The sequence below is a fragment of the Aotus nancymaae genome, unplaced genomic scaffold, assembly GCF_030222135.1.
Source record: "Aotus nancymaae isolate 86718 unplaced genomic scaffold, 86718_ANA_hifiasm-v0.15.2.pri h1tg000039l, whole genome shotgun sequence".
Taxonomy (NCBI): domain Eukaryota; kingdom Metazoa; phylum Chordata; class Mammalia; order Primates; family Aotidae; genus Aotus; species Aotus nancymaae.
Window position 1 is genome coordinate 3,405,296 of NW_026988453.1, and position 19,582 is coordinate 3,424,877.

Sequence of the window (19,582 nt, forward strand, 5' to 3'; positions counted from 1 at the left end):
TAATCCTCTGCCAAAAATATCTCTGCCCTTCCCACCCCTCAAAATCTGTGGTCTATCTCCATCATGTAACACTGAGTTTTAAAAAACCCCAAAACACAAAAATGAATATGTGAGTACAATGGTAGAATCCTGCTCCTTCCTTCTCGCTTTCTCCATCTACCTACTCATTAGTCTATCTGAAATAAAGAAAACTGGATTTTAAAAGATATACACCAAGTTGTTAAGAGGAGATTTCTCTTGGTGGCGCAATTCTGAGTGTCTTTTTTCATTTTATTATCTAATTCTCTAATTTTTATACAAAAAACACATTTACATTTATAGTAAGAAAAATTCTTTCTCCTTTTGGACAAAGTAGGATAAAAAGAAAAAATTGTTAAAAAGCAATAAAAGAAAAATTTGTATTAAGGTTTTAAACAACAATTACAATTGAAATTGAAAAAAAAAAAGTATGTTCATCCTTCAAAACTCTACTCACATGTAGAGCTCCTTTGCTAAACCTTTCTTCTTTTTTGGGGGGTGGAGTTTCACTCTTGTTGCCCAGGCTGGAGTACAATGGCATGATCTCGGTTCACGGCAACCTCTGCCTCCTGGGTTCAAGCGATTCTCCTGCCTTAGCCTCCCAAGTAGCTGGGACTATAGGTGCCCACCATCATACCTGGATAATTTTTGTATTTTTAGTAGAGACGGGATTTCACCATGTTGGCCAGGCTGGTCTTGAACTCCTGACCTCAGGTGATCTGCCTGCCTTGGCCTCCCACAGTTCTGGGATTACAAGCGTGAGCCACCACGCCCAGACTAAAGCTTTCTTGATGATTAAAGATGTGCTTAAATTCCCTTTCCTTCAACCTCCTAAGTAACTTTACACACACACAAACAAGTAGTAACTGTAATGTTAAGACCACAGGCTTTGAAATCAGACACACACTTTTACTGTTGTTATGGGCTGAATTATGTGCCCCTAAAACTTGTATGTTGAAGCCCTAACCTCCAACACCTCAGACTATGACTGTATTTGGAGCTTGGGCTTTACAGAGGTAGTTAAGGTTAAATAAGGTCATGTTCGTGGGCCCTCATTCACTCTGACTGGTGTCCTTATGAGAAGAAATTTGAACACACGAGTGACATGAGGGAGGTGCATGCACAGAGGGACGACCATATGAGGAAGCAGCAAGAAGACAGCCATCTGCAACCCAAGAGAGGGGCCTCGGAAGGAAACCAACCCTGCCAGCACCTTGACTAAGCATTTGCCCTTTTTTTTTTTTTTTGAGATGGAGTCTCGTGCTGGTGCCAGGCTGAAGTACAGTGGCGCACTCTCAGCTCACTGCAACCTCCATCTCCTGGATTCAAGTGATTCTCCTGCCTCAGCCTCCCAAGTAGCTGAGATTACAAGCGCCCACCACCACGCCCAACTGATTTTGTAGTTTTAATACAGACGGTGTTTCACCATGTTGGCCAAGATGGTCTCGATCTCTTGATCTCGTGGTCTGCCTGCCTCAGCCTCCCAAAGTGCTGGGATTACAGGCGTGAGCCATCGTGCCCGGCTGACTAAGCATTTTCTTAGGCCAAAACTTTCTTCATTCCCACGACTCCCGGGTGTCAGTCTTTGCTGCTCTGCCCCAGTGAGAAGCAGCATTCTAGGATGGCTGTGTGCACCCCCTTGCTTCATCCTCCCTGAGCCTCTGCATTAGAAATCAGTTCCCTCAAATACGTATTTGACATAACCCATTTTTTGCTATTATTTTCATAGAAAATTAACTTCCAAAAGCCGGAACATTTTTTTGAGTATCTAATAAGCCAGTTCCAAATTGCATTTAGCTGAAATTAAAAGTATAATTCAATTTATTTATAAATAAACACAATTTCTTATGAATGTACTTGAAGAGAAAGTCAGTAAAATAGGGCTGGAAGAATTTCCCTTGGATCCATCATGCTTCCCTTTGCCTACCCAGAAGTCAGGAACTTTCAAATATTAAGGACAGAATGTTCAGCATTCCAGTAATTAACTGAACATAACCTGGAAATGAAAAAGCGGGGGGAATTTTTTAAAAACTCTCTTGGAAAACAGAAATAGTGCACTTAGGTCCTTCAGCACAGATTCACAGCTGAACTACAGTTAGCTGTATATACTTGGCTGAAAAAGAAAAAAAATCAAAGACCATGTACTAAAGCATTTTCTGTCAATTACAATATTTAGAAGACACGGATCCCCTATTTTAATATTTAAACCTATTTTTTATTTTTATTAATCTATTTGGGGTTTTTTGTTTCCTAACACGGATGATGCGGCAACATGTAGCTTAACTCTTACATCGCCAGTTATCTTTGTTTCTCTTAATTCTTTTCTTCAAAATCTTATGTCTTTTCCATCAATTGGGAAATTCGATCAGTAACTTTACAGTTAGGCCGGGTGTGGTGGATTACACCTGTAATCCCAACACATTTGGAGGCTAAGGTGAGAGAATCACTTGAGCCCTGGAGTTCGAGATGAGTCTGAGTAACATAGTGAGACCCTGTCTCTAAAAAATATACAAAAATTAGCCAGCATGGTGGCACATGCCTACAGTCCCAGCTCTTCAGGGGGCTGAGGTGGGAGATAGCTTGAGCCCCAGAAGGTCAAGGTTGCAGTGAGCTGTGATGGCACCACTGCACTCCAGCCTGGGAGAGAGAGACAGTGTGTCAAAACAACAATAAGAACAAACAAGCAACAAGCAGAAAAAACAGTAGACGTCCTTTAAATATTTTCTTGAAAACCAAGTTTTGAGAAGACGTAGATGTATCTAAATTAGAAGCATAATAAAGAGTCTTATTGTTTTCATAGGAAGAAAAAGCCAATGTGATAGTGTAGACATAGTGAAGGCTGGGACCCCTACGCTTAGGGCTCCCTGGATTAAAGCCTGTGACAGAGCAATTCTCATCTTTTAATTTCCCCAATGAAAAAATGTGGATTTTAGTAATTATTTAAGGGCTCCGTAAGGAGTGTAAGAAAGATAAAATCCTAATTCCAAGACTGAAATTAAGTGGGTATCATTTCATGAGGAATTTGAAAAAGCTCTGTGAACATATGAGAATGTAATATGGAGGTATTGAATTTTTTCCCTGTGACTATTTCATTATATTAAACAATCCATAAAAACTGTAAAATGGCAGAGGTGAGACTACTGATTTTTCTCGCTTGATTTGTCCTGAGTTCACGGTGACTGAGCCTAAGAAGCTCCTGTTTCCTGAATTGGGCACTGCCAGGCAGAAAGTTTTACTGCAGCACTTGAAGGGGAGTTTAACACACCGCACAGGCATCCAGTCTCAGGGACTGCTGAACTGTAATAAACTACACCATTAAGTGAAACATTGGATGGAGACGCTGGCTCATTGGGTTGGCGGTTACAGTTATAAGTAGCTCCTTGGGATGCTAATAGATTAAGATGAGTGGTTCAAATTTCCAAGACAGACCTCTCGCTTTAGTAAACAGCAGAGTAAAAGACTTAAGTAATACCTCGGGCAATGCATGTTCTGGTATTGGCCCAGCCTCTCATTGTGTGACCTTGGACAGTTAATTTTGCTTCCCCAGACACCCCAGTTCCTTCATCTGAAAAGGAGAATGAATCATGGGATCATCTTAACTGTATCTAGACCCTACCATTGTGGGATTCAACAACTGATAAATCTACAAATCATCATATGACATGACCAGGATTAAATGAACTCTAAGGGGGAAAACGCATGATGCTAATACTTTAATGTGGCTAGAAAGCACAGATTTTAAGTTCACCAAAAATGAAGTCAAAATGGACCAGACATATTAAAAGGAGCTCAAGTTCATTTGTAACTTTAAAATGCAAATAAAAACAACGGAATACCATTTTCACCTAGCAGATTAGCAACAATGTAACATTTAAAGATATCCGGTGGTGATTGAATGTGGGGAAATTGCTACTTTTAATGCTGTTTGTATGAATGGAAATTAGTGGTCTTCTGAAAGGTCAACTTGTTAATATGTATCCAAAGTTAAAATACAGTCACTTGGTTCACGCCTGCTAATCCCAGCACTTTGGGAGGCTGAAGCAAGTGGATCACGAGGTCAAGAGATAGAGACCATACTGGCCAACATGGTGAAACCCTGTCTCCACTAAAAATACAAAAATTAGCTGGATGTGTTGGTTTGCACCTGTAGTCCCAGCTACTCCAGAGGCTGTGGCAGGAGACTTGCTTGAACATGGGAGGCAGAGGTTGCAGTGAGCTGAGATCACACCACTACACTCCAGCCCGGCAACAGAACAATATTCCGTCTCAAAAAAATAAAAAAAACAGTTTTGTTCACATAACAACAAGGATATGTCTGAGAGATACATCCTTGTGTCATTTCATCATTGTGTGAACATCACAGCGTACTTACGTAAGCCTAAACAATACAGCTTATAATACTATATATTATATACATATAGGCTGTATTGTATAACTCATTGCTCTTAGGCTATAGACTTGTGCAGCATGTTATTGTAATGATATTGCAGACAATTATAAGTATTTGTATATCTATATATAGAAAATATACAGTTAAAAACACAGTGTAAAAGAGTAAAAATGGAGGCCTGGCAGGGTAGCTCACGCCTATAATCCCAGCACTTTAAGATGCCGAGGCAGGTGAATCACCTGAGCCCAGGAGTGTGAGACCAGCCTGGCCCACATGGTGAAACATCATCTCTACCAAATATACAAAAAGAATTAGCGGGTCTCGTGGCAGGTGCTTGTAATCCCAGCTATTCGGGAGACTGAGGCAGAAAAATCACTTGAACCCAGGAGGCAGAGGCAGCAGTGAGCCAAGATGCACCACTGCACTCCAGCCTGGGTGATAGAGTGAGACTCTGTCTCAAGAAAAAAAAAAAAAAAAAAAGATTAAATGGTATGTCTGTATAGGACACTTACCAGGAGTGGAGTTTGCAGGACTGCAAGTTGCTCTGGGTGAGTGAGTGAGTGAGTGGTGAGTGAGTGTGAAGGCTTAGGACATTACTGCCACTGCTGTACGTTTTATAAACACTGTATACTTAGGTTACACTAAACTGATTTTTTTTTTTTTTTTTTTTTTTTTTTTTTTGAGCCAGAGTTGCGCTCTTGTTACCCAGGCTGGAGTGCAATGGCGCGATCTCGGCTCACTGCAACCTCCGCCTCCTGGGTTCAGGCAGTTCTCCTGCCTCAGCCTCCCGAGTAGCTGGGATTACAGGCACGCGCCACCATGCCCAGCTAATTTTTTGTATTTTTAGTAGAGACAGGGTTTCACCATGTTGACCAGGATGGTCTCGATCTCTTGACCTCATGATCCACCCGCCTCGGCCTCCCAAAGTGCTGGGATTACAGGCGTAAGCCACCGTGCCCGGCACTAAACTGATTTTTTAAATATTCTTTCTTCAGTAATAAATTAACCTTAGCTTACTATTACTTTTTTATTTTATGAATTTTACTTTTTTAAAGCATTTGACTCCTTGTAATAACACGTAGCTTAAAACACAAACATATTATACAGCTATACAAAAATATTGTATTTCTCTATATCTTTATACACTTTTTTCCGTTATTAGAAGTTTTACTTGTTTTTTACTTTTTAAACTTTTCAGTTTTTTTGTTTTTTGTTGTTTTTTTTTTAAGCTACAGGTCCTGCTCTGTCATCCAGGCTGGAACCCAAGTGGCACAGTCAAGGCTCACCATAACCTCCAACTCCAACGCTCAAGCAATCCTCTCACCTCAGCCTCCCAAGTAGCTAGGACTGCAGTCATGAGCCACCATGCCTGCTTGACTTTTTCAAAAGAATTTTGTAAACAGAGTCTCACTTTGTTGCCCATGCTGGTCTTGAGCTGCCGGCCTCAAATGATCCTCCTGCCCCAGCCTCCAGAAGTGCTGGGATTACAGGTGTGAGCCATCATGCCTGGCCAAATTTTTTGTTTAAAAATGAATACACGGCCGGGCTTGCGGTGCTGTGGGGACCGCCTGCTGGTCACCAAGTGCGGCCGCCTCCACCAAGTGTGGGCTCACAAGGAGCCCGGCGGTGGCGGCGGCAGCATTCACTGGGTGGACTCTCAGCAGAAGAGGTATGTTCCAGTGAAAGGAGACCATGTGATTGGCATAGTGACAGCTGAATCTGGAGATATATTCAAAGTTGATGTTGGAGAGAGTGAGCCAGCTTCTTTGTCTTACTTGTCATTTGAAGGTGCAACTAAAAGAAACAGACCAAATGTGCAGGTTGAAGATCTCATCTATGGCCAATTTGTGGTTGCTAATAAAGACATGGAACCAGAGATGGTCTGTATTGACAGCTGTGGACGAGCCAATGGAATGGGCATCATTGGACAGGATGGTCTGCTTTTTTTTTTTTTTTTGAGACAGAGTTTCGCTCTTGTTACCCAGGCTGGAGTGCAATGGTGCGACCTCAGCTCACCGCAACCTCCGCCTCCTGGGTTCAGGCAATTGTCCTGCCTCAGACTCCTGAGTAGCTGGGACTACAGGCACACACCACCATGCCCAGCTAATTTTTGTATTTTTAGTAGAGACAGGGTTTCACTTTGTTGACCAGGATGGTCTCGATCTCTTGACCTCATGATCCACCCGCCTCAGCCTCCCAAAGTGCTGGGATTATAGGTGTAAGCCACCGCGCCCAGCTGATGGTCTGCTTTTTAAAGTGACTTTGGGCTTAATTAGAAAGCTATTAGTTCCAGATTGTGAAATCATACAGGAAGTGGGAAAATTCTATCCACTGGAGATAGTATTTGGAAGAATATGGGTTAAGGCAAAAACCATCCAACAAACTAATTTTGGCAAATATTTTAGAAGCTTGTGAACACATGACATCAGATCAAAGCAAACAAATCTTCTCCAGATTGGCAGAAAGTTGATACAGGTGGGCTTTTTTAATAGGTCATTTGAGGCAAAAAACGATGGGTTTCCTGGGGAAAACTTTTTTCAGGTGAACCTCTCTCCATTTAAATACTCACAAGATAAGGTGTGAATGTACATATTATCTTATGAGTCCTAAAGTATTTTTATAAGTTACTGGTTTTCACCCACACTTTCATGGGAGAGAAAATCATTGCAAAATCAGGATTTTTTTTTTGTTCTGTACAATAAAGTTCAGTAAAACATTAAAAAAAAAACATGAATCCACCAACATACACATTGGCCTTTGCCTACACAGGGTGAGGATCATCAGTATCACCGTCTTCCACCTTTATATCTTGTCCCACTAGATGATCTTCAGGGGGCCGGAATGCACACGGAGCTGTCATCTCCTATGATAACAATGCCTTCTTCTGGATGCCTCCTGCAGGACCTATCTGAGGCTGTTCTTAAGGAGGCATCACTCTTTTCAGAATTATGCTCATGATGGTTTGTTTCTTTTTTCATGATAGATTTGTGTGAGTCGTTCATGAGCTACTGCATTGTGATGGCAGTATTGCCATCTATTACAGTTTTGTGGGATCACCATTGTATATGAGGTTTGTCATTGACCAAAACATTGTTATGCGGCACATGACGGCACACATATCCTTGAACACACAATTTCACTTCTAGGAATTTAGCTTATGAATATACTTGCAAAAGCACGCTAAGCTATGTGTACAGGAATGTCCATGACAGAATTGCTTGAAAAACAACCATAAATATAACATAAATGCTCATAACAGAAAAATGGTTAAATAAATTATAGTATATCCATTTTATGAATTTTTTTTTTTGAAACAGAGTCTCACTCTGTCACCCAGGCTGGAGTGCAGTGGTGTGATCTCAGCTCATTGCAACCTCTGCCTCCCAGGTTCAAGGGATTCTTGTGCCTCAGCCTTCCAAGTAGCTGGGATTACAGGTATGTACCAACATGTCTGGCTAATTTTTATATTTTCGGTAGAGACAGGGTTTCACCATCTTGGCCAGGCTGGTCTCAAATTCCTGGCCTCAAGTGATCTACTTGCATCAGCCTCTCAAAGTGCTGAGATTACAGGCGTGAGCCACCGCGCCCGGCCAACTTGTGTTAATAAAAAGGAAAGATTGGCTGGATAGATAGATGGGTAGATAGATAATTGGTTTCAAAGACAAATTTTCTAGAACTTTATACCATTTTGGCCATATTAAAGACTTGGGACTGGGGGTTAGAGGATGGAGGAGACATCTTTTATTTCTCATTTTATATTATTATACTTTATATTTGACTTTTTTTTTTTTACCATGATCATTTACATTTATAATTTTTTAAAAGACCTACTGAAAACATGAAACAGCCTTGAGAACTGGTAGCAGGGAAATGTCGCAGAATGACCACATGCACCCTGATGCCTGGGGGATTTGGGCCCTGAGGCTGTCTGGCTCCTGCCTGCAGGTGTGGCATACAGGAGGTGATGGGACTCCGTGAACACAAGCACCACTGTGGTTTGAGTGTGTCTGTCAGAGTTCATGTGCTGGAAATGTGGTCCCCAGTGTGACACTTGGAAAGGTAGGGACTTTAAGAGGTGATTAGGTCATTAAGAAGAATTAATGCTACTCTCCAGGGACTGCGTTATTCTTCATGAGAGTAAGTGAGCTCTCACTCTCTTTTGGGACTGGATTAGTTATCTCAAAAGCAAGTTGTTATAAAGTGAGGTGGTCCCCATGTCTTGCCTCTGACTTCTTCCTTTCTGCCACAGGGTAACCCTCACTAGATGCTGATGCTGCGCTCTTGGACTTTACAGCCTCCAGAACTGTGAGCCCGGTAAACTCTCCTTTATAAGTTACGCAGTCTCAGGCATTCCCAAAGCATCAGACAGCATGCTAAGACATGCCTTCTGGTGCACACCTTTTGTGTTTCCCTTCCCAGTATTCCTTTCCCCTTCTTTTGGTAACAGGACCTATTTTCCTTCTTCCATCCCTCAGTCCATGTTTCAGGTTGGAAACTGGACCTTGATTGACCTCCAGTTCCAAAAGTAGGCCTTGACCTTGGGCTGTCCAGAGAACCACAGAACTATCACAGTGGCTTCAAGGAGGGGCATGGGCTCAAACATGACCAAAAGAACATCCTGCAGTACTTCAGTTAGAGCTCTCAGACAGAGGCTCTCGCTTTCCCTCTAAGGGCAAGAGCACCAGAACAAATGTCTGGAACTACTTTGACCATTGTTGCCACCCTGGGTGGAGATTTTCCTGAAAATAAAGCAAAACAGAGGAAATCAGAGCTTATGTGATGAGAGACAGATTCCTGTGGACACAGAGCACCTGGATCCAGCCATATAGAAGCCTTTCCAATTGCTTTTCTGTTATCTTAAACTTTACGTGAGCTCATCAATTCTCATTCTTCCTTGAGCTGGTTTGAATTATTTTATCAATTTCATTCAAGAGTCCCTATAAATGTAAGCACCTTAGTAATTTCTTCAACAGCTAGCAGTGCCCATAGTGCCTTTGTAAGTCTTTGCCCAAGAGTATGGACTCCCAAGCAGCAGCACTTACCATAAATATTTTTCATCATTTTGCCCGTGGTTTCCTTCTGCTCCCACCCAGTCCTAGTACAGGGTCGATAAGAGAGCAGAAACTCCATGAAATGTTTGTTGCATGGGGCAATCATTCTAATTTTCAGTATCTTAACAGTGCCTCTGTGGAAGACACAAATGTGTCTTAAATATACGTAGGACACAAATACTTTTTGTGCCCATTTTTTTCCTTACATTTTGGGTCTTTGCAGAGATTAAAACTTTGAAATAGATGATGCAGAGCATAGATTCCTAAGCCTCAACCCTTTTTGCAAAACTTGACGGACCAAGCTCAGCCCTCTGCAACAGACCACACAAAGCCTTACTCAAACCTGCTACTCAAATGCTTGATGTCTTTATATTTATCAATTACTATAATAAGGCAAGACATAAAGGACAGAAGAAATCTTTAAGTGAGCAGCCCCATTTATTTATCCTTTTGTGTCCCTCCTTCTTGATTTCTTTCTAGTTTGTTACCAAATTCTTTTCTTTCTTTCTTTCTTTTTTTTTTAACAGATGAGGTTTCACCATATTGGTCAGGCTGGTCTGGAACTCCTGACCTCGTGATCCACCTGCCTCAGGCTCCCAAAGTGTTGGGATTACAGGCGCGAGCCACCGTGCCCAGCCCTGTTACCAAATTCTTAAACAATATTAGCCATTTAAAAGATGTTAGAAATGGAAAAAACTGAAAATGGCTTGTTCTCTGAAGGTTCCTAGTTCCTAGTTGTAATAGCTGTTCAACAGCTTCTTGTAGCCATAAGACAAATGCAGTGCCAGGCAGACAAATCCTGATCCTGTTTCAGTGGTCAACACCCACTAACTAGTCTCTTACTAGCCAGGAAACCACTGTATGTCACAGGGAAATTCAATAACCAAGGTGCACATCAGCCCATTGCATCTGAAACAGCATATTCACTACGTATCACTCAAATGTGATTTTTTTTTTTTGAGACAGAGTTTTGCTCTTGCTGTCCAGGCTGGAGTGCAGTGGTGCGATCTCAGCTCACTGCAACCTCTGCCTCCCAGGTTCAAGTGATTCTCCTGCCTCAGCCTTCTGAGTAGCTGGGATTATAGGCATGTGTCACCACGCCCAGCTAACTTGTATTTTTAGTATAGAGAGGGTTTCACCATGTTGGTCAGGCTGGTCTCGAACTCCTGACCTCAGGTGATTCAACCACCTTGGCCTCCCAAAGTGCTAGGATTGCAGGTGTGAGACACCACGCCAAGATTTTTTTTTTTTTTTTTTTTGAGACGGAGTCTCACTCTGTCACTCAGACTGGAGAGCAGTGGCCAGATCTCTGCTCACTGCAGCCTCCACCTCCTGGGTTCAAGTGATCCTCCCACCTCAGCCTCCCCAGTAGCTGGGATTACAGGCACCCACCACCACACCTGCATAATTTTTATATTTTTAGTAGAGATGGGGTTTCACATTATTGGCTAGGCTGGTCTTGAACTCCTGGCCTCAAGTGATCCACCTGCCTTGGCCTCCCAGAGTGCTGGAATTACAGGCATGAGCCACCACACCCAACCTCAAATGTGAATTTCTAACCCATCTGCAAACACAACCACCCCAGAAACGTGACTGGCAGGAGGAACCATCATTACTCATTGGAAGATATTCCCATTTATCTCCTCACAGGTGTCACCACCACCTGTGAAGCCACTACTTAGTGGCCAGGAGCTCAGTGACACACTGCTCACCACAGTGGTTAATTCATCAAGTGCAGGGTCTGCGCTGGCTCTGGGCAGCCTGCACCCACCCACTCTCTCACTGTGAAAGTTCACTACCAGCCTGCCTCCTCGAACCATCCATAAATCTTGGGAGATTTGGGGACTCTGCCTGGGGCCCACCCTGAGGAGACACCACACTTCCTTGCCACACCTACCACAGACTCAGACTCATCCAACAAGACCTGAAATGGAAAGTGACAGTTACAACGAGATACCTTATGAGCAGGTGTGCACAGCGCACGGCGAAGAGGCATCTGTTAGTTCTGGACACGCCTCCCACCCTTCACTGCAGAAGGACAGGTTGGCTGTGACCCGTAGCAGATACAGTATGTAACAGCGGCCCTGACAGTGTCTGGCTGTCAAAACTTGCAGGACTCCTGGGGACCACAAAGGCCATAAGGGCTGCCTTTCAGTGTTCAAGCTTTTAGTCTCAATAAAATAAAAAAAAAAGACACAAAAGGGAAATTGGAGAACCCAAGAGGAAAATACCAGTGGTACATTTTACTTGGCTGTTCCTATAGCTCCATGACTTAGTCCATCCAGGCTGCTACCACAAAGTAGCACAGACTGAGTGGCTTAGGAATAACAATTTATTTCCCATAGTTCTGGAGGCTGAAAGTTGAGATCAGGGTGCTCTCATGGTAGGGTTCCAGGGGGACCACCTTTCAGGTTGCAGAAAGCCATCTTCTCATTATATCTTCACAGAGAGCCCTTTGGGATTTCATTTATAGGGGTACTAATCCCATTCATGAAAGCTGCACCCTCATGACTTAAACTACCTCCCAAAGGCCCACATCCCAATACTATCACATTGGGGGTAAGAGTTCAACAAGAAATTAGAGGGGGGACACGAACATTCAGTCCGTAACACTTGGTGATTCTTACCCAAGGCTGAGCCTCCTGGCCTTGGTGGCAGCCCGGTGGATTCCAGTTGTGTACTCCCAACGATGGCTGGAGAAAACACTGCAACCCAAGGATAATCATGAAATGTTGGCCATGGTGGCCTCTAAGGAAAAGCCACTGGCAATTGAGCCTGGATCCTGTTTTCAGGATCAAGATTTGAGAATTATTTTGTTAACACGATTTAGCTCAAAGGCGTGCTTTTCTCAGTTCTGCTCTGCATATCGTCTCTTGAATCCACTTATCTTTCCCTCACTTGCAGTGTTGCATCTGCCCTCGGTGAGGTCAGTTCTTCCTGACTTACATCCACCCTGCACACCACAACCTCCCCCGGGACAGCCCCTCCTCTGAATACATGGAATCAGGCAGACCTGGATTTATTCATTACTCTCCTCAGCACGTAATATATGTTAGCATCACGGTCAGTAGGTGGTGAGGGCACTAGAAAAGAGAGTGAGTGTGTGTGTGTGTGTGTGTGTGTGTGTGTAGAGAGAGAGAGAGAAAGAGTCTATGGATACATATATATATATATGTAATAAAAGAGTATAATATATATTGATAATATTATTTAACTGATTCTTCAGTATCTGCAGAAAAAAATATCGAAGTCCGTTCTCGATTCACTATCTGATTCTCCATCATCACTCGTGAAACCCCCATTCCGCTGTACTGCAGTTTGTACTAATCCATTTGCCCAGAAAGTCTTTCTTTCTTATTTACATCAGTACTGGGCTGAAAGCATCTTGAAAGGAGGAATCATTTTGTATCCATCTAACCTGATGTTTGAGAATAACAGGGGATTAATTAAATTATTGGATTGACTGATTGACGACTTCTCTTCAGCCTTGTGAGACACAGCTCAGAGTCCATCGCTTCCGTAGGAGCTCATCGCCCTCCTGCCTGCAGGGGTCCCTTCCTCTTTTGAATTGGCACCTATTGGCTGTGCAGTCCATTCAGCAACAAACCATGAGATATTGTTCTTTCTCTATTGTGCTACGCTTTTTAAATTAAAAAAAAAAAAATTGAAAAATTTTTGTGGGTCTGTTATTTCTATTTTTTATGAGTTTTTGCTTAATCTCTTCAGGGATCATACAGTTTTTTTTTTTTCCCTATCATAATCTCTAAAGTCTCAAATAGGTCTCTCAAAAAGTAAAAATAATATTCATCCATTATAATTTGCCAAAATTAATTCTAATTATGTATATTGTTTAATTGTAGATAATTGATATTCATTATTAATCAAAGCAAGATAGGAAGATAGGTTTACTTGTGCACACTAGAGTTTTGTAACCTCACACTGTTTTACACTGGAAAGTCAAGCTTTTTCTTTACATCTTTTAGCGATTGTGAATGACACATGAAACATGACTTTTTGGTACTAAACTTAGTACTTTAGAGTACTAAATTTATAGTACTAACTATAGTACTCATTTATTTCTAAATTGAGTACTTTGTACACAATTTGGAAATTGAACTGTCATTCCTAAGATTAGGAAGATACGTTGTCTAATTGGTCTTTGATATCTGCCCACGTGCATATGAGGATGTATTATTTTGTGTCTCACCTTTTGTGGTAACCGGCCTCCAAGATGGTTCCTAGGGATTCTTGCCTGCTGGTACTCATGCTCCAAATAGTCAGCAGACTCTTCCCACATTGAGTAGGGCTGGCCTGCATCACCAGCAGGGTATCATACAAATGATGGAGTGTGACTTCCAAGGCCAGATCATAAAAGACATTGCAGCTTCTCCCTTGCTCTCTCTTGGGCCACTCACTCTGGGGAACTACTTGCCATTTCATGAGGACACACAAATAGAGGGGTCCACAGGACAGGAAGCAGAGGCTTCCCACCAACAGCCAGAACTGATTTGCCGACGATGTGAGCGAGCTACTTGAAAGCAGACCCTCCAGCCCCACCACATCTATGGATGTCGGCGGCCTCGACTGTTACTTGACATCATTTTTTTTTTTTCACAACGTAGTCTCACTCTGTTATGCAGGCTGGAGAGCCGTGGCCCAATCTTGGCTCACTACAACCTCCACCTCTGGGGTTCAAGTGATTCTCCTGCCTTAGCCTCCCCAGTAGCTGCGGTTACAGGTGTCCACCACCATGCCTGGCTCGTTTTTGTATTTTTAGTAGAGATAGGGTTTTGCCATGTTGGCCCGGCTCGTCTCGAACTCTTGACCTCAGGTGATCAACTCCTAAAGTGCTGGTATTACAGGTCTGAGCCACTGCGCCCAGTCAACATCACTCTCTTAAAAGAACTGGAGCCAGAACCATTTGTGTTGCTAACCCACAAAATTGTATGACATCATGCATGTTCACTGTTATTTTAAACTACCAAATTTTAGTAATTTGGTATATTTTACTATATGACTAATACATCTGAGGATAGAAATTTTTACTTAATGTAAATAATAAAAAGAGAAGATTTTCCATGACAAACTAAAATACTGTAAGTACAGATCAAAAGAGGCTTGTGAAGAAAAGACCAGGGAAAAATGAGTTTCTTGTAGTGAGATAGATTCAGTGAATTTATATCTTAAATATGAAGAAAATACTTTAAAATTCAAGCAAAAAAAGAAAATAATATTGAAGTCTTCGTTATCTGAGGTCTTACTGATTTGTTTGGTTTACAAAGAGTCCAGGATACGTATAATGACCACGGCAGGTGGCCACAAAAAGCTGAAGGGGTTGCCTGTGTCACTGCCCTCATCCAAGCCAGTGTTCTCACCCAAACCATAATACAATAAAAGGCTCCCACTAGTCCCCCCACAATCTCTGCCCCCACATGTCCACTCTGAAGCCAGAAATGTCTTTTTAATTTTTTTTTTACTTTTTTGAGATGGGGTCTTGCTGTGTTGACCAGGCTGGTCTCGAACGCCTAGCCTTAAGCAATCCTCCCATCTCGGCCTCCCAAAGTGCTGAGATTACAGTCATAAGCCACCACACCCAGCCCAGAAATGTCTTTAATGTCTGCTGAGTATCATCATTCCTTCAGAAAATATTCCCTTGCTCCTCAGATGAAGCCCAAGATCTTGAGCGGGGCCTCAGTACTGCGGACTGTGGCCCTGCCTTCTCCCCCAGCCTCCATGTTCACTCTTTGCCCTTCAGCTCTACAGGCTTTCTGGAAGTCCCCCAAGTTTGTCATGCTCCCTCCCACCTCCGTGCCTTTGCACATGCTATTCCCTCTGTCTGGTACACTCCCCCCAGGTCTCACCCCTAAACCACATCCTTCCCTTGAACTCTCCTCGGACTCTCACTTCCTTATCTCTCAAATCTCCGTGCCAAGGGCAGTCTCTCGGGGAGCCCTTTGCTGATGCCCTTGTCCAGGCAAGGATCTTGGTCATATGCTAGTGGGGACCCTATACCTTTGCCTCCAAGCTTTGGCTGAATGAGCAATTATTTGATTTTTGTGTCTCCCATAGCTGGCTGTGGGCAGAGCCACCCCTACTGGGTTTGTGCCCTGCACAAAGGTGCCCAGCCCAGATCACTGTCCAGTAAAGTCCTGCCTGGGCTCTGCCTAGGTCTGTGTCACACAGTTTTTGGTTTTTCTCTTGGGGAAGTGAGGGGCTGGGGATGGTAATTTATACTGGACACTCCAAGAGAATAGGGGTAGCTTCTGATTCAGGCCATCACTGAATCCCCAACAGTTAGCATAGGGAAGTCACTCAGCAAATATTGCCTTAATTAGTTCATTTAGTAATTAAGGGCCAGTTCAGTCAGTACCTATCTTAATTTGAGGACTGTCTAAATGTTTCTTGCCTCTAAGTATCATGTTGCCCTAAATTACTTGTATTCTATTGTCATCCCTCGAGTATTCCCTAACCACAAATTCCTCTGGGAAGGGAAACACTGAATCAATAACATCTTAATGTGAGTTAATTTACCCAAGATTAAAAAGTCAATTGCTTTACAAGACCCCCAGAAAATAAGACAAAGAACACGCGAGTTGTAAAAGGGAAGAAAGTTCTAGAAACCTCCCAATTTTTTCCAGGCTTTGAGCTTTTTCTCTGACAAGAAATAGTTATAACAAATCATAAGCTATAATTCCTTTTCACTGTAAAATGAAGCGGTGACAAACTAATTAAGTTTCTACCATGTAGATCGATCAAGACGTTAGTCACCATATTCCGTTTTCCCATTCTAACTTTTCCATAACGTACTTTCAACCAGGAATGGATCTAAATTTGGGGGCCCTGAAACTAGCATAATTCAGGGAACTTATTTAAGAAAAACGTATACAATTACAAATACGAAATGCCCGTGATGATTATGAGTACAAAATACCCACAGATATCCCAACATCACCCAACATGAGAAGAAGTATGAGAGTGGAGTGGTGTGGTTAAAATTTCTCACCAGATATCGCACAAATATACGACCATGTGGACATAATGTAATCACGTATGACCGTGTAACACACACACCCTCCCCCAGGGGCTCAGAATGGGCCGTGCATGGAGGGAGCGCTGCAAAGTCAGCCTCGGCGTTCACTAACTCCTAGATCAGCACTCAGTCGCTTCCAATTCCTGTGGAGAGGGCCCGTTTCTTATTTGATACAGATGTGTCGAGTGTCTTTTTCAGACTCCTTTTGTATTGTCATCTATCTCGTTTTTGTTTAGCTCTGTAACACCTCATGCCTGAATCTTCTCACCCACTGGTTTTCTTCACTACGGTCAATCACACAAGAAACAGAGCCTCTGGTTTCCGTCGTCTTTGTTGAGCCTCTCCTATGTACCAGGCTGCGGTGGGCCCTGGGGATACGGCCAAGGCCTGAGGGGCAGGGTCCAAGCTTTCCACTGGTGGTTGCGGGAGAAAGACAGTGAACAAATACAGAATCAAATATTAGGGGGTGAGAAGACAAGAACAGCGGGGAACGTGGTCAAGAGTGAATGGCTGATCTGGGACAGCCTCTCTGAGAAGGTGGCACTTCAGTGGGACCTTCGTGACAAGAAAGAAGCAACCATACAAAGCGGGTCAGTTTCATAGATTAGTGCAAAAGTTCGTTGATTTGTGCAAAAGCAATGAGCCTGTTCAAGGAGCAGAAAGACCAGTGAAGCCCCACGAGAAAGTCCAGGCTTCAGGGGAAAAAATGAGTTGGGATTTTATTCTAAGTGCAGTAGGAAGCTTCTGAAAAGAACTAGAAAAAATGATGACGTGACAGAATCACTTTTTTTTTTTTTTTTTTTTTTTTTGAGACGGAGTTTCGCCCTTGTTACCCAGGCTGGAGTGCAATGGCGTGATCTCAGCTCACCGCAACCTCCGCCTCCTGGGTTCAGGCAATTCTCCTGCCTCAGCCTCCTGAGTAGCTGGGATTACAGGCACGCGCCACCATGCCCAGCTAATTTTTTGTATTTTTAGTAGAGACGGGGTTTCACCATGTTGACCAGGATGGTCTTGATCTCTTGACCTCGTGATCCACCCGCCTCGGCCTCCCAAAGTGCTGGGATTACAGGCCTGAGCCACCGCACCTGGCCCCAGAGTTACATTTTGAAGTAATCACTCTGGCTACTGTGTAGAGGATGGATTTGTAGTGGGAGCAAGAGTGGAGGCCAGGAAGCTACGGAGGAGGCCTTTCAATTGAACAATAGGGGAGCTTGGGGCAGAGGTATGCTTTTGGTCACCAGCAGAGCCCCCTACCAGGGGGCTCCTCCTTCAACCACAGTTCAGGCATTTGGTAGGACCCTGAGAAAAAACAAAAACATAAAACAATTGCCAAATACATGTCTGGCATTGCCTAAGTTTTTCCAGATCTACCTTTCAAAATGCCTTCTCTGGGAATTGTATACACAGAAGGATGGAGGATGAGGGAGGGTATGGGGAAAGACAGGAAGCCAGCTCATTCCCATGTTTTTCTTTAAAGATAGAAAAACTCATTTTTCTAAATTAGGGGCACAAAATTAGAATGACCTCACACAGCCTAGCTGTAGAGTTAGGCAGACATAGACTCAAGTCCTAGCTCCGCTATTTATCAGCTCTGAGACCTCACTTTACCTCTCCGCACCTCAGCTCCTGATCTCTAAAATCGAGTTTGTTTATAGTATTTCAGCGGGGATTTAATGAAATCGTGCAAGTAAACCACCTTGGTTGCTGCTAGGTAAAGCGTAGGCATGTTCTTCCTCCCCCGCGGGAAAACCTGGCCCAGGCACAGGTTTCTAATACGGTCAGAGCAGAAGTCTTTGTTGCCCTTCACTGCGATTCAACCCTGCCACTCTTGAGCAAGACTTTGAAGCCCATCCAATCTTAACAGAACCGCTTTTGTGGGTGAGACATCTCTAAGAAGTTCAATTGTGTTTTGGACCAAAATCATTTGCCATTCTCCTGCTCCTAACACACAGGTCTCTGTGTGTTGATCTAACCAATTGGTAGTGTTTTGAGTAATACATCATGAGGCCAATGGCGCCTTAACGATGTATTACATTAATATATCATCAAAGCCGTGGCATTGTTAGGATATATTACTTTAATACATCATTGGAGTGTCACGGCTTTAATGATGTATAACTCAAAACCATAGCAACAGCTAGAAAGATCAAGATAAGTTTTGTATTTTTAAAACTTCTTCTCAGTAAATATAATTTTTCTAAAGTTTCCACAATAAAATATGTATTCAAACGAAATACGAGGAGGCAAGGTCTCCTGATGAGTAAGTATCGAGATGCTTCCTTGGTCATCCTCCTCCCGCTGTCTACTATGTACCTGGCTCCTAAGTTCATTTGAAACTACTTTATCCAAGTCTCCTAAAAGTAATATTGCTACTGAAGTTGCGATTCTGTGAATTTCCCAGGGATCTCCAATTTAACGTTACAACTGCACATTTATAGAGCAGTTGTTTTTCCAGTGGTAGCTTGAGCATTTTCTACCCACCTTTCCAAAGGGCTCCACACTGTCTAGTCCAAAATGTCCTTCAAGACACTCTTGGGCAAGTTTGCTTGTTTTGTGTAATAAGGTGTCTGAATCCCTGTATCTCTAACTTCTTGTTGGCATATCAGAGTGTGTGTGTGTGTGTGTGTGTGTGTTGTATATAACATTGTGTGCCCTCTCTGAGAGACTTCCAACATGTAAGACAGATTTAGAAATAGCATTCACTATTTTTAACACAGTGAAAATTGACCAAGAAATTAGATTAGTGGAGTTGCACCTATTGTAACAGTATCAGTATCAATAAAAACAGGAGAATGTTTTAGTCCATATCCTCATGACAAATCTTGACTATCTAACAAGAGTTCCACTCATTTGAAAATGGTTTGAAGAGCAATCACATGCTTCCTGTACTCACGCATGCATGCGGACACACACACACACACACACACACACACACACTGGAGAACAAGACCCCAAAGCAAGCCTTCTTAAGAAGATTCTAATACTCACACTCCCTTGTCCAGTCTGGGCACCATGGCAAAACATCATCTCTATGAAAAATACAAAAATTAGCCAGGCATGGTGACAAGTGCCTGTAGTCCCAGCTACTCAGGA

The 19,582-nt window shown here is 42.9% G+C and overlaps 1 pseudogene; it reads left to right on the forward strand.

Annotated features, from left to right (window-relative positions):
- The first annotated feature begins 5,937 nt into the window (after positions 1-5,937).
- Positions 5,938-6,878, forward strand: LOC135268205 (exosome complex component RRP40-like; annotated as a pseudogene).
- Positions 6,879-19,582: the final 12,704 nt, after the last annotated feature.